Here is a 17,202-nt window from a genome sequence, read left to right as displayed (position 1 = left end):
CTGGCTACCTATTCCAAATCCACAGGCAGATATCCAGCACAACCTCTGCTGACCCAGAAGGTGCAGACAGCTCCTGCCACTAGGAATTCTGACAGCAGGCCACAAGACCCACCCCCACTGACCCGGAAGGGCACGGACAGCTCCCACCTCTAGGAATTCCACCAGAGGGCCCCAGGACCTGACTGCACTGTCCTGGGAGGTCACGGATAGCTTCCATGACTACAAAATCCAACAGTGGGTGCTAAGACCTGCCCTGCTGTCCCAGGAGTGTGGATAGCTCTCCCTACCAGGAAATATGCCAGTGGGTGCCGGGACATGCCCTATTGTTCTGGGAGAGTGAGGATAGCTCTTGCTATTAGGAAGTCCACCAGTAGGTGCCAGGATCCACCCTGTTGTCCCTGGAGGGCACAAATAGTTCCCCCCACTAGGAAATCCACCCAGAGGAGTCATTGAAACCACAGCTGAGCCCCAGGGGCTGTGTGACTAAGGAAGAAGAGCTGAAATCTCTCCTCACAGCTGTACAAAACACAGTTACTCCTCCACTGACAGCTTCCTAAATTCTTCACTTGTGAGACATCCAAAGGGACACGAAGTGCTCCTGAAGCTGGGACACATTGGGCTTTAGCAGCTGTGAAATTTGTGGGTACATACCTGCTACAGTTGGGCCAGGCCAGAGTCTGAGCCTTGTCCATAGCTCCCACACTGGATCCAGATGCAAAACTACTGCAGTTCTGGGACCTGAACTCAGTGGATCTGTGCTAGTGGCCTGGTGAAAACAATGCCTGAGAGGCACCAGGGCCAATTGCTGGCATACTCACAGTTACAGTGGGGCCAAAAGCAGTGCCAACAACAGTGTACTTTGAAAGCCTGCACAATGCAAAAAGCGACACAACAAATCACATTCATGGGTGAACAGCTCCAGAGGAGGAATACTCAGTCACTTCCTTCCTAGTGAGAGTGCTCCAATCCTGCCTACCTCACACCACAGATCAGAAACACAGCTAAGAAACAGATCTGGGGGACTATCCTCTAACAACTAGGGAGCAGACCCCACCCTTGACAGGGCAGTGACAACCACAGAGCAAAAGGCAGGCCCTGCTCAATATCCAGGGCAGGCTCTGGACACCACAACATCAGTCAAGCCTCATATCAAGGGGATAACAGCCAGCATACACTGAGGAAAGAGGCAGCAGTCATCCAGACCAAAAAAAAAAAAAAAAAAAAAAAAAGAAAAACAGCTCTCACACACACACACACACACACACACACACACACACACAAATTAAGCCTACGCAGGCCACACAGGGATATTCCCACATAAAAATAGCCCTCCAAGACAGTCTGAGGGGCTGGCATTGGAAGAAAGGACACACAGAGCATTTGGCCTTGAAGACCAGAGGGGCTTGAGTGCAAGAGCTCCACAGGGCTGGGGGAAACAGAGCCTCCACTCTTGGAGGGCACACACAAGATCTTATGTGCACTGGGTCCCAGCACCAAAGAGTACCTCCATAGGAACCTGGGCTATACCTACCCAGGGGTCTTAGAAGTTCTCGTGAAGAGGTGCAGGTTGGCTGTGGTTCACTGTGGGAGCAAGGGGATGGGTAGCAGAGGCCCCACTGTATATTAATTGGTGTGAGCTCTCCAAGAGGCCCCCACTTCGACACCAAAACCTAGACTCACCAACCAGCTTGCATGCTCCAGTACTGAAATGCCTTAGGCCAAATGATCAGAAAGACAGGAGCACAGGCCCACCCATCAGCAGATGGCCTGCCTAAAGCGGAATTAAGCTCACAGCCACCACAAAACACACACCTGACATGGCCCTGCCCACCAGAGGGACACAAACCAGCTCCACCCTCCAGAGATTAGGCACCAGTCCCTCCTACCAAGAAGCCTGAACAAGCCATGGGACCAACCTCACCCACCAGGGAGCAGACACCAGAAGCAAGAGGAACTAAAATTCTGCAGCCTGGGGAAAGGAGACCACAAGTACAGTAAGTTAGACAAAATGAGACAACAGAAAAATATGTTGCAGATGAAGGAGCAAGATAAAAATGTCCAAGAAAAACTAAATGGAGAGGACATAAGCAATCTACCTGAAAAAGAATTCAGAGTAATGATAGTAAAGATGATCCAAGACCTCAGAAAAAGAATGGAGGCATGGATTGAGAAGATACAAGAAATGTTTAACAAGGACCTAGAAGAACTAAAGAACAAACCAACAGAGATGAAAAATACAACTGAAATAAAAAATACACTATAAGGAATCAATAGCAGAATAATTGAGGCAGAAGAACAGATAAGCGAGCTGAAAGACAGAATGGTGGAAATCACTGCTGTGGAACATAATAAGAAAAAAGAATAAAAAGAAATGAGGATAGTCTCAGAGACCTCTGGGACAACATTACACACAGCCACATTAGAACTATAGGGGTCACAGATGAAGAAGAGAAAGAGAAAGGGCCTGAGAATATATTTGAAGAGATTATAGTCGAAAACTCCCCTAACATGGGAAAGGAAATAGTCATCCAAGTCCAAGAAGTGCAGAGAGTCTCATACAGGGTAAATTCAAGAAGGAACATGCTGAGACACACAATAATCAAACGAACAAAAATTATATACTATATATATATTTATATAAAGCAACAAGGGAAAAGCAACAAATAACATGCAAGGGAATCCCCATAAGGTTATCAGTTGATTTTTCAGCAAAAAATCTGCAGGTCAGAAAGGAGTGGCACAATACATTCAAAGTGATGAAAGGGAAAAACCTGTGACCACGAATATTCTATCCAGAAAGGGAGATTCAATGGAGAAGTCCAAAGCTGTACAGACAAGCAAAAATAAGAGAATTTAGCACAACCAAACCAGCTTTACAACAAATGCTAAAGAAACTTCTCTAGGCAGGAGAACTAAAAAAAAAAAAAAAAAAAAAAAAAAAAAAAAGGCCATAACTCAAAACAAGAAAATCACAAATGTGAAAGCTCACTGTTAAAGGCAAACATACAATAAAAGCAGGAAATCATCCATATGAAAATATGATATCAAAACCAGCAACCATGAGAATAGGAGAGTACAAATGCAGGAAATGGGAACTATAATTGAAATTGGCACCAGCAACTTAAAACAACTTGTGTATAAAGAGACTGCTTTATCAAAACCTCATGGGAAATGCAAACCAAAAAAGTACAATAGATGCCCACACACATACCAAAAAAAGCAACCAAAACACAACATTAAAGACGGTCATCAAACCACAAGAGAAGAGAAAAAAAGAGGAAAAGAAGAAAAAAGACCTGCAAAAATAAAACCAAAACAATTAAGAAAATGGCATATAGATAATTACCTTAAATGTAAATGGCTTAAAGACTCAAACCAAAAGACATAGACTGACTGAATGGGTTCAAAAACAAGACCAGTATATATGCTGTCTACAAAAGACCCACTTCAGACCTAGGGACACATACAGACTAAAAGGGAGCAGATGGAAAAAGATATTCCATGCAAATGGGAATCAAAAGGAAGCTGGAGTATCAATATTCATATCAGACACAATAGACTTTAAAATAAAGACTGTTACAAGAGACAAGGAAGGATACTACATAATGATCAAGGGATTAATCCAAGAAGATGATATAGCAATTGTAAATATCTATTCACCCAACATAGGATCATCACAATATTTAGGGAAAATGCTAATAGCCATAAAAGGTGAAATCAACAGTAACATAATGATAGTGGGGGACTTTAACACCCCACAACAATGGACAGATCATACAAACAGAAAATTCAGAAGGAAATACAAGCCTTAAATGACACATTAGACCAGATGGACTCAATTTATATTTATAGAACAGTCCATTAGAAAGCAGAATACACTTTTTTCTCAAGTGTACACAAAACATTCTCCAGGATAGATCACATATTGGGTCACAAATCAAGCCTCAGTAAATTTAAGAAAATTGAAATAATATCAAGCATCTTTTCCAACCACAATGCTATGAAATTAGAAATTGATTACAGGAAATAAAATGTATAAAACACAAACACATGGATGATAAACAATATGTTACTAAATAACCACTGGATCATTGAAGACATCAAAGAGGAAATCAAAAAATACCTAGAGAAAAAAGGTAATGAACACATGATGATCCAAAACCTATGGTACCCAGCAATAGAGTTCTAAGAGGGAAGTTTATAGCAATATAATCTTACCTCAAGAAATGAGAAAAACCTCGAATAAACTACCTAAGCTTATACCTAAAGCAACTAGAGAAAGAAGAACAAGCAAAACCCAAAGTTAGGAGAAGGAAAGAAATCATAAAGATCAGAGCAGAAATAAATGAATTAGAGACAAAGAAAATGATAGCAAACATCAAAGAAACTAAGAACTGGTTCAATGAGAAGACAAACAAAATTGATAAACCTTTAGCCACACTCATCAAGAATAAAAGGGGGAGGGCTCAAATCAATAAAATTAGAAATGATATAGGAGGAGTTACAAAGGACACCACAGAAATACAAAGGATTATAAGAGACTACTACAAGCAACTATATGCCAATGAAATGGACAGCCCAAAAGAAATGGACAAATTCTTAGAAAGGTACAACCTTCCAAGACTAAACCAGGAAGATATAGAAAATATGAACAGACCAACCACAAGTACTGAAATTGAAACTGATTAAAAATCGTCCAACAAACCAAAGTCCAGTACCAGATGGCTTCACAGGCAAATTCTATCAAACGTTTAGAGAAGAGATAACACCTATCCTTCTAAAAGTCTTCCAAAAACTTGCAGAAGAAGGAACACTCCCAAATCATTCTATGAGGCCAACATCACCCTGATAGCAAAAGCAGATGAAGCTAACACAAAAAAAGAAAATTATAGGCCAATATCACTGATGAACATATATGCAAAAATCCTCAACTAAATCCAACAACACATTAAAAGGATTATACACCATGATTAAGTAGGATCTATCCCAAGGATACAAAGATTTTTCAATATATGCAAGTCAATCAATGTGATACACCATGTTAACAAATGAAAGAATAAAAAAACATATGATCATCTCAACAGATGCAGAAAAAGCTCTTGATGAAATTCAGCACACATTTATAATAATAAAAAAAAAAAACTCTCCAGAAAGTGGACATAGGGGGAACCTACTTCAACATAATAAAGGCCATATATGACAAACCCACAACAAACATCATTCTCAATGGTCAAAAAATGAAAGTGTTTACTCTAACATCAGGAACAAGACAAAGACATCCACTCTCATCCCTTTTATTCAATATACTTCTGGAAGTTGTAGCCTAGGCAATCAGAGAAGAAAAGAAATAAAAGGGATCCATATAGGAAAAGAAGAACTAAAACTGTCACTGTTTGCAGATGACATGGTATTATGCACAGAAAATCCTAAGGATGCCACCAGAAAACTACTAGAGCTCAGCAATGAATGTGGTAAAGTTGCAGGATACAAAATTAATTCCAGAAATCTTTTGCATTCCTATACATAACAGCAAAAGATAAGAAAGAGAAATTAAGAAAATCCATTTACCATTGCATCAAAAACAATAAAATACATAGGAATGAACCTACATAAGGAGGCAAAAGAACTGTCCTCAGAAAACTATAAGATACTGATGAAAGAAAGAAATCAAAGATGACACAAACAGATGGAAAGATATACCATGTTCTTGGATTGGAAGAATCAATATTGTGAAAATGACTATACCCAAAGCAAACTACAGATTAAATAAGATCCCAATTAAATTACCAATGGCATTTTTCACAAAATTAGAACAAAAAAATTTACAATTTATCTGGAAACATAAAAGCCCCCAAATAGCCAAAGCAATCTTGAGAAAGAAAAATGGAGAGGAATTCCAGGGAGGAATCAGGCTCCCTGGCTTCAGACTGTACTACAAAGCTACAGTAATCAAAACACTGGTACTGGCACAAAAACAGAAATATAGACCCATGGAATAAGATAGAATGTCCAGAGGTAAACCCACCCACCTATGGTCACCTAATCTATGACAAAGGAGGCAAGGATATACAATGGAGAAAAGACAGCTTTTTCAATAGGTGGTGCTGGGAAAACGAGTGCTATATGTAAAAGAATGAAATTAGAACATTCTCTAACACCATACACAGAAATAAACTCAAAATGGATTAAAGACCTAAATGTAAGGCCAGACACTACAAAGCTCTGAGAGGAAAATAAGGCAGAACACTCTCTGATATAACTTGCAGCAAGATCTTTTTTGATCCACCTCCTAGAGTAATGAAAATAAAAACAAAAATAAACAAATGGGATCTTATCCAACTTAAAAGCTTTTGCACAGCAAAAGAATCCATAAACAAAATGAAAAAACAACCCTTATAATGGAGAAAATACTTGGAACCAAAGAAACCAACAGGGGATTAATCTCCAAAATACACAAACAGCACATGCAGCTCAATATCAAACAAACAAACAACCCAATAAAAAATGGGCAGAAGATCTAAATAGACATTTCTCCAAAGGAGACATACAGATGGCCACAGAGCACATGAAAATATGCTCAACATCACTATCAGAGAAATGCAAATCAAAACTACAATGAAGTATCACCTCACACTGGTCAGAATGGCCAACATCAAAAAATCTACAAATAAATGCTGGAGAGGGTGTGGAGAAAAGGGAAACCTCTTACACTTTTGGTGGGAATGTAAATTGGTACAGCAACTATGGAGACAAATATAGAGGTTCCTTAAAAAACTAAAAATAGAACTACCATATGACCCAGTAATCCCACGCCTAGACATATGCATGGAGAAAACCATAATTTGAAAAGATACATGCACTCCAATGTTTATTGCAGCACTGTTTACAATAGCCAGGACATGGAAGCAATCTAAATGTCCATCAACAGAGAAATGGATAAAGAAGATGTGGTACATATATACAATGGAATATTACTCATTCGTAATAAAGAACAAAATAATTCCATTTGCAGCAACATGGGTGGACCTAGAGATTGTCATACTGAGTGAAGTAAGTCAGACAGAGAAAGACAAATATCATATGATATCACTTATACATGGAATCTACAAAAAGGGTACAAATGAACTTATTTACAAAATGGAAGTAGAGTCATAGATGTAGACAACAAATTTATGGATACCAGGAAATATGGGGGGAGGGATAAATTGGGAGATTGGAATTGACATATACATACTACTATATATAAAATAGATAACTAACAAGAACCTGCTGTATAGCACAGGGAACTGTACTCAATAGTCTAATGGCCTATATGGGAAAACAATCTAAAAAAAGAGTGGATATACTTATATGTATAACTGATTCACTGTGCTGTACATCTGAAACTAACACAACTTTGTAAATCAACTCTTCTCCAATAATTTTTTTTTAAAGAGAAAGAAGATGGTTATCTCTCTGGGCTTGTTTCCATGTTGAAAAAGATTCATGCTGAGTTTCTGTGGATCTATGCTGACATTAAACCTCTTTTAGAATGCTAAAGACTGTTAGCTGAGCTTTTCCTGAGAGCCATTTGAAGAAAGCTAAGGAAGAGAACATGAGAAGGATATAGAAACATTTAGAGAGGTACTATCACAGAGGAACTCAACATGCTGGGGGTCAGCATTTACTTTAACAGTCTTATACTGCCTCGAGTCTGTGATTAGATTCCCCAGATGGCAGAAAAGAAAGACGCTTCCATGAGTTTGCCCCCCCCCACACACACACACACATTGTTCCTGGTTCTGACTAGAACCTTCTCCAGGTACAGCAGTCCACTGAACTATAATATAATGGATCCTACTGTGAGAATCTAGGGTTTTTTTTTTCAAGGTGACCTGTGGGCTTGGGCATCAGACAGCTCTCTGTTGGAACCTAAGCTCAACCACTTCTGCTTGGGTAACTCCAAGCAACTTACCTAACTTCTCTATGTTCTATTTTCCTTATCTGTAAACTAAGGTGATCATGCTCTGATTACTGTTGAATATTGACTATAATGTACCCAATTAGAGTGTTCAGTTTATATCTGTACTCAGAAAAGCGAGTATTTCTTCCCTCAGGGGTCACTACTCACAGAATAGCTCTTGAGAAACATTCTGTAATCTTTCTTGGCCAACTCTTCTACATCTGCAGAATTGGGATGGGGTGAGGGAGAGACTATCACTTAGATGAGGTTTGGGACTAAGCAGGATGAAGTAGTGGATTACCAGGGGCATTTATTACATCTCAAGAGCAAATGCAGGAAAAACCTATAGTTGGAGAAACCAAAGACCTGATGATTTTGCCAGCTGGTTTGGAGGCCAGTTTAGATTTCATCCCAGTTGGCTCCTCAGTTTGGTTTTTTCTAGAAAGTTAGGTTTGAAAGAGCAGTGGAACCCTGAACCCAGCCTCAAAACCTAAGAGGGAGAGGGGACTAAACTATTCACTCTGAGTAATTTAACTATCCCATACCTAAATCACAGACTGGGCACACTAGGCAGGAGGGCCTTTCCACTTGCTACCCCTGCCAAGGTAAGGTGTAGAAGGGGACTCCAGGGCTAGCACAGAGCTCAGGACCATTTGAGGTTAGGTACCCAGTGCCATGGGAAAGAAGAAATAGGGAAAGGAGGACAAATACAAAGTCTCCCTTATAGTGTCCAAGCTGATGACTGTAGCTTCATTTTGACCTTCCCCTGACCCATGTGCACATGTGTATGCATATACATACACACACTCAGGCTGTAGCAACCAGGAGCAGGGAGCTAAGAGGGAAGGAGACAAGGATTTTACACACAGGAGAGATTTCCTGATGATATTTTGTCAGAGAGAATGGGGTAGGGGATCTGGAGATTTTTCAGACTGAAAATGCTTTCACTTCAGTTGTCTAAAATCCCCAGGCCTTGGTCAGCTGAGGCTTACTCCTCCAATGGTCAGGGTTACAGTCACCTGAAGGGCAGCTTCTCCTTACCAGGATCAGAGAGCAAGGGGTAAAGGAGGCACATTCACTTATCCAACTGCCTGAAAAGCTTAAAGTGCTGTATAAATGTCAGGAACAACAGTTTTTACTGCACTGATTGGGTTCTTCTTGTTGGAAATAAGGTCAATCCTGAATATGATTCTGTTCCAAGTCAAATAAGTACACTAGTTAACCTTTGTTGCTTTTTTTTCCCTTCTGACTTAGGAAGTTCTTTGGAGAAAATGATGTTTCCTACAAGTTAACTGGAAATTTTTTTAACAGCTCCCAGATTAAATTGAAAATACTAGAATTTTTGTCACTGGAAGAGCCCTGAGAAATCCTTTAGAAAAGCATCCTCATGTTATAGATAGAAAAACTGAGGCACAGAGTGGGGATACATAGGTTAGAAAATAAATCAAATCTAAGGTCAGTGAATAAGGCCCATGTATGACAACAAGGCTCCTTTTAATGAAATTATGGTTGTTTCCAGGTCTGGTCCCTTTCCCTGGGACCAGGAAGGAAGAAGAAAGAATGGTTGGAAGGACAAATTCTTACCTATTTACCCCACCTGTACTATTCAGAAATAAATCTTCCAGTCCCAGGGGGTCTGATGTAAGAGCCCCTGAATTAGAGACAGATAGTAGTGAGATAGCCAAGTTTGGCTAAACCCAAAGTCCAGGAGGTTAATTATTATAGTCTTCTGTATGGGGGCTCAAATGTCACCTCCATTTGAGAGCTACCTGGTCTTTCCATGGAAGACCTCTTCCTCCCTCTACTGAATTCCCATGTCAGAGCTTCCTGTCTTATTTCCTCCATAGACTGTGAGCTTCTTGAGGTTATGGATTGTGCTTTGTGTGTGTATGTGTGTGTGTGTGTGGGGGGGGGTGATCAACACGTAGCCCAGTGCCCAGCACATAGAAAGTACTTGTACTTGATAAATGTTTTGTTGACTGATTGACTGACTGAAAGATGTTGCTGAAGATACACAGGTTCACAGAGTATCTGTGAGAAAATGATGAGTCAGGTTCACATGCCTCTTTTTCTACAAGTTTGGAGTACAAAGGCTATCTTTAGGCTCTACCTGAAGGCATATCCCTGACATTAAGCCACTAGTGGTTAGAACCTTTCATATACCCCTTTTCTTCCTCTGTCTTCATGGAAATGCCCATCCTATCCTCACCTTCTCCCAGGGAAAAAGGAGCCATTGTAGAGTGGCTATATGGCTGACAGAAGCAGAAAGGCTCACCTTATTCTAAACAGGAGGCTTTGGGTCACCAAACCCTCTCAGACCTCAATGGCAGGTGCTGGTGACAGGATGATCACCCCATTTGTCATGTCAGCCAAGTCAGTGTGAGTCAGAGCTGAAAATCTCCATAGAGAAATGAGAGATTGGACCTTCACATTTTACGAACAAGGAAAGTGAGGCCCATAGAAGGGAAAGGTTTGCCCAAGTGTCGCATGATTTTTCAATGGCCAATCCAAGGCTGGATCCCTAGGTACCCTGTCACTCAGCATGGGACTGTTTCTGCCCTACCACTCTGCTTCTTTAATTGAAAGTCTTCCATGAGTTGTAATCTTAGAGAAGAGCTTTTATTATAAGCCTCCTTAACGTAGATTTGAAAAATGGTACAATGGTTCCATTTTCTAGGCCTGGACAGTGAACTCCCTCATGTAAAATAAAATTATCTTCAACTAAGAGGGAATTATCCTGTGAGGAGGAGGAGGGAGGAGAGGATTCTAAATAAATATACCACTTCTTCATGTTTTTTCTTGGTCATCCCCAACATTAATGGAGGTAGTGGGTCACAACCCCCAAAGGGTCTAACAAAATATACCTCAATATTGTACAAACCTCCCAAACTGTTTGCTGCTATCACACCCTGTCACCTCTGTCAATGCTTTGGGGATTTAAAGCTTGTCTCCAGCTCTGCCACCAAGAGACTATCATAGGATTATTGAAATAGCATTTTTTTACTCATCATAAAAACATTGAAGACCTCTGTTGATAGTAGTAATATCTGGGAACTGGTTCCAGATTTCCTTACTTTCTGGCTGTGTGATGTTAGGCAAGTTACTCTACCTCTCTGTGCCTTGGTTGTCTCAGCTGGAAACTGCAGATGATAATACTATCTACCTCATATGACTGATCTGAAAATCAAATGAATCAGTCTATCTAAAGCATTTTGAATGGTGCCAATCATATAATAAGCACTTGAAAATAAATGTTGGCTATTATAGTTGCATACCCACTGGGTTCCAGGCACTTTGCTAGGCTTTAGAGATTCAAAGTGAACAAGGGATGTCCCCCAGACTTCCAGAGTTCTATGTAAAGGCAAAGACAGATATGGAAATTGACAAATTATAATTCCATGTGAAAAGTATCATAATGTAAGTTTTTGCAAGGTACAGTAGTGGAAAAAGAAGTGAGGGACCAAGATTGCTGGGGTTAGGATTAAAGAATGCCTAACAGAGAAGACGACACTGGTGCTGGGTCCTAAAGGGCAGGGTACAAGGGGTGGTGTGTGAGTACAGTGCCTGAAAAAGTGTGCAGAAGCCCCAAAAGGTGTAGTGCATTTGAATAACTACAGTTCACTCAGTATGTCTGGTGGGCCAGGCCTAGGCCAGAGTGATAGGTCAGACCAGAATAGGCCTTATAACCCCCAATTAGGAGTTGGGCTTTTCCCCTGACAGGAGTAATGACAAAGTTAGATGTTTTCTTGAGGACAAGTGCTCTAGGCACTGGATCTGGAGTGTGGAGTAGAGGCAGGGGAAGAAGAGTCTGGAGAGATAGTGAGGGCCTGACAGAAGTATAGGAAAGTATCACCAGTTTCAGCACACTATGTTCAAATAAAACCTTACACAAGGGCATAAACACATAAAGCAACTCAGAAGAGACCTACCCTGAATAAAATGGGCATGGGGATCCTGAGGGACCTCTGAGTAGGTTCCACCAAACCCAAAGAGTACAGAAGCCCTGAATTTGGTCCTAAGAGCCCAAATGACTATTAGACTTGTGTATAGGAGTAACACTCTGCAGAAAGTCATGCATGTGGTGTGTTTCTATATTTCATTTAGATCTCTGTGCACACATCCCCTTCTTAGAGATGCCTTCCCTCACCATCCTGTATAAAATAGTGAGGTTCTATTAATAGGTTGCCACTCACTTCCCAGCTCAGACTGGGCCATTCTGTGGCCAGGGAGAAAAGACATAGCCCCTTGCCTTCAAGTTTCCTACAGTTTCCTCTGTCTCTCTGCCTCTGTCTGTGCCTGCCTATCTGTCTGTCTGTCTGTCTGTCTGTCTCTCTCTCTCTCTCACACACACACACGGACAAACACACACACACACACACACACCCCAAGCAAAACAAGACAGCAGCTAGTTAGTACTAAGTGATATGTTCCAGCCTAGAAGTGTTGTACAAGTTGATAGAATAAACAAGGAAAGGGTCTCAGAGGTGGAGCTGGTTACATTTCTTCAAAGAGAAGGTGGAATCTGACTGGTGCACTAAAAGATGGGTAGGAATTCAGCTGGGGGGACAGGTAATAGAATAGGGGTAGAGATCTTAGGCCCTGAAATCATTTAGTCTTGGATTAAAAAATGGATTCTGCTATTTACTAGCTATGTGTCCTTGGGCAACTTGCTTTGCCTCGCTAAGCCTCAATTTGCACCTATAAAATGGAGAGATTAATAATACCTACTTCATAATGTGATTCTGACTTTCAAAGACATGGTGAAGCAGTCAGGAAATCTTAGCTATTGTTGTTATTGACCTTCAATTCTTTCTAACATCCTTTTTCTGTGACCTTTTCACTTATCATGGCAGCCCCACCCCAGCCAACCGCTGGGTCCCCCAAAACCACTGTGGTACCGCATACAGGTCTGCCATCTTGGGAAAATTCCCTGTGTTACCAGTGTTCTTTCTGCTCTTCCCTCTTCTTCAAATCTGGTGTGGCCTGTGTCTCATTTCCACAGGGCTTTATTGCATCACCTGTTTTTAAATACATCTTTATTGGAATATAATTGCTTTACAATGTTGTGTTAGTTTCTGCTGTACAACAAAGTGAATCAACTATACGTATACATATATCCCCATATTCCCTCCCTCTTTAACCTCCCTCCCACCCTCCCTATCCCACCCTTCTAGGTGGTCATGAAGCACTGAGCTACTGCATAGCTTTTTGATCTGATAAATTAATTCCTAGTAAGAGATCAATAATTGATAATGGCCACTTCTGGAGATTTAAAAATTTTGTAGGACTCCCAGGCACATAATACTGATTTCCAGAGCCATGTAGAGAAAACAGAGGTATCCTAGACAGTCTACATCTTTAAGTATAGAGGGCAAGCCCCTGCTCAGGCCTTAGGAACCTATAAAATTTTCCATTCTAATCATCTTCTCTGAAATAAACCTCCTCCCATCTGCTCTCCTCAGGCCCCAACCTGCTTTGCAACCTGCTTCTCTTTTCTCCTTTGACCTGTTCTGACTTGGTAACTCAGCTTGTAATAGTTTACTTTATCACTTCTGACCAGAAACCCCATAAGACACTGTTGTTCAGTAACTATAAGGTTTCTAACCCAGCAACAAGCCCAGATGTACATTCCCCATTGGCCTAGACTGAGCAGTAGGGACACCATACCCTTCAGGCTGACTGGACTCCTGTCTCATGATCTCCCACTCAGCCTCATCAATTATTCCTTTAAGACAGGTGCAGAAAGCACACTGAACCATGCCATGGAACTCCCTGGCCAAGCTGTTCTTGCCAAACCCTGCACCTAAGTGCAGGAGGATGACAACACTAGGATGGATTAAAGATAAAAGGCAGCAACAGATCTGGCACCTGGAGAGTATCTGGGGTAAATGTCATAATTTCTGTTGCCATGATGAATCCAACTAAGAGGGTATCAGACTCCTGCCTGTGTTAGAAGCTGGCATTTTCCATGAAAGGTTTTACTCTTCCTTCCTTCTGTAATGAATATCATGACCTACCTGTGTGGCCCTTCAACAGATGACACAGCTATGACAGCCATATATAATAGCAAAAATAAATAAAACTTGTTTACACGGAACTTACTCTGTACCAGGCACTGTGCTAAGTACTTCACATACATTAACTCATTTAATTCTCACAACAACCCTAGGATGTAGGTGTTATTATCACCATTATTATCCCCCTTGTACAGATGATTAAACTGAGACACAGAGAGGTTAAGTGACTTAGTCAAAGTCACACACCTAGCAAATCGTAGAGCTGGATCTCAGAATCAAGTACTGTGGATTGTTCAGACATGTTCTTACCTCCTGTCCTACATAGTCTCTCAGCATGGTCACCTCATTAGCTGAGTGGCAACATAAATTGGCTTGCAAAATGTTTGTTGAGCAGATAAACTATCAAGGTTGAATTGCAAAGGAAACTGGTTGCTCAAGAGAAAACACTACAGTAGCTTTGAATTTTTGTATCCACAAAATCTGCACCCATTTGCACATACTTAATATATTAAAGAGGAATTTTTCTCTCTAGGACACAGTGGGGAAATTGAGACCTAGAGACCTGTAAAGCCAAAAGGAATTTTAGAGGTTATCTTATACAACTCTGAACCACGCCCCAAACAATGTCCTTCTTCCAACTCACCCCAAAATTATTGGCAAATTCTGAAAGCTGAGGACAAAACCTCTCTTTCCACAATTCCCTCCATACCATCTCTGACAAGTTATTATTTAGTCCCTGATGGCTACATACAGAGTTGTATTCACACCAGCCTGACTGCTTGTCCTTTGTTAGTTTGCCTTTGTAGACAAGTCCTCATTAGATATGGTTGAAATTTTCCTCTCTATGACTTGCCCTGTGTTCTACTCTCTGGAAATGAGATGAAAGTGTCTGCTCTCTCTTCCACATGCCAGCCCTCTCAGAGAAACAGACATGTCCAAGGCCACTGGGGGTCCTCCCATTTCTACTTCACACCTTGTAATTTTAAGATAACATACATCTTCCCATAGGAATCCATAATGAGATTCACTCAATAAATTACTCCTTGAGCATTGGGCTAAGGAGGCCTCCACCTTCTAAGAGACATCAATCTAGTGAGAGAAAAAGAATCATAACGTGATTGCTGTAATGTAGGATGATCAATGCAATACCTGAGATGCAGAGCAGAAGAAGGGGAACTAGCCACTAGGGGACTAAAAGAATATGTCATAGAAGTGGCGTATGAGTTGGACCTTAAGAATTGAGGAGTTCTATAGATGGAGAACCTAAAGAACGTCAGCGAAGAGAGAACAGGTGTGATAGTTCAAAAGTTAATAAGTTTCAAAGCTAGGAACATAGTCTGTAATCTTTTGAATTACTCAGATTTTTTTCAGGAGTATGTGTGTGTGTGCATGCATGTGCGCATGCGTGTGCACGTGTGCACATGTGGAAGAGGGAGAGAAAGAGGGAATCCATCTTTCAGAAAATGGCTGATTTCCTGCCCTTGGTGAGTGACTTGCAGTAATTTCATCTTCCCTTCTGAGCCAGCCAGGGACTACCCACAAGTACTGCCTCCTGACTGGTATCTGACTAAAATCTGACACCTGCCTATCTACAAACAACAGGAACATGTATGTATAAAAATATACATTGATGCAGATACATAGGCATTGTTAGAAAACCAATACCTGAAAATTCAAAGCAACCAAACACCCAAGAACCCAAAATAAGAAGTCTCATCCTGGATCACATTAAGGAACAGCTGGAAAACTCTTCCCATACCTCCCAGAGCCCCAGAGTCTGTTGCGCAGCTGCTTGGCCACAGAAAAAGGCTATCAGAAGACTTTCTTTCCCAGGATGGATGAAAATCATGCCATTATTTTCAAATTCATCCATCATGTACCATTTTTCTGTACATCAGGGAATTGAGTCTGAAAATACCGTCTCCTAAACCCAAACCCAAACCATGCATAAGTGCCTGGAAACCAGGGATAGGGAAGTAAAAGGGGGAAAGAGATGGCCACAGCTAACAGAAAAAGTCTGCTTGCCTAAGCATCTCCCCATAGCCCCCTGTACATATGGAATGCTGCTGTCTCTGGGGAAAAACATACCCCAAAATAGTTGCTGGGAAGGTATTTCTAGAGGCGGTGTTGTCTCAGCCAAGTGCTGAAGAGTGAAAGTTAACTGGGTGCATGGGAATAGTTAGGCAGTTCGTGTGGATGGAATAAAATTTCCATGTGGTTCTTCTTTACATTAGGTATTTTCCTGCTGAAACCGCCTATCTTTTCAGTGATTTCAGGAATATTTACTCTTATTTTTCGCAGCTTCAAAGTGTTTAATAATTCCAACATCTGTATCATCTGAGTATCAGCATCTCTTGATTTTCTTTTTATTAATGTTTTCCTATTTTTTTAGGGAATAGGTTTTGCTATATTTGCTTATGTCAGATAATTTTGGATTATACCTGAACATTTTGAATGTTATGATATGAGACTTTGTGTCTTGATTAATACATATTGATAATGCTGAATTTTTTATTTTATCAGGCAACTCAGCTGATTAGATTAAATCTATAAATTCTAACATGCCTGTGTGGGCTGTGGTTTTAATGCCAATTCAGTTTCCAGGGTGTTTGTAATGTTACTCAAGATCTGTCCCATGTCTGTGCCAGATAGTGGCCAGTCTTTGATCTGGGTGGAGGTCAACTTTGTAGTTTAGTTTTCAAAAACTTTGCTGTGTTTGCTGTTTAGGGTCATTTCTATGCATACACAGCTCTGGGCTAAGCCCATACAATTTATGGGATCACCTTCTCGAACTCCCTCCTTTCTGTGATTTCTACAGCAGATTCTGGCTCCTTGGAGCTCCACTTTCTGGATTTTCTAAGAATAAACCTGGTTTTTGGATTCCCTACTATGCCATGTACTTCTCATATGTGCATCTGCCTCTTGGGACCAAGCAGTGGGAGGATGGAATGAGATAAAATGCAATAGGGATTATCTCCATGTTCTTAGGACCATGGTTTCTCTATTAAGAGAACAGTATTTTCTCAGCTGTGGTTACCATTGTTTTAACCGCTGCAGGATTTCCTGGGGGCTGAAGCAGAAGAGAATTGATCAAAAAAAAAAAAAAAAAAAAAAAAAGATGGGATTTTCCCCACTTTCTCTGACCCTTGAGCCTCTTCCTGCTCCTCAGACAAGAAAAAGAGTACCTCTTTCTATCCATATCCAGTGTGGAACTCCAGATTTAAGGTGACCTTTGAGGAAACA

Source organism: Hippopotamus amphibius, chromosome X (genome assembly GCF_030028045.1).
Source record: "Hippopotamus amphibius kiboko isolate mHipAmp2 chromosome X, mHipAmp2.hap2, whole genome shotgun sequence".
Lineage (NCBI taxonomy): Eukaryota > Metazoa > Chordata > Mammalia > Artiodactyla > Hippopotamidae > Hippopotamus > Hippopotamus amphibius.
The sequence above is the reverse complement of the archived record's forward strand: the minus strand, read 5'-3'. Positions refer to the sequence as shown.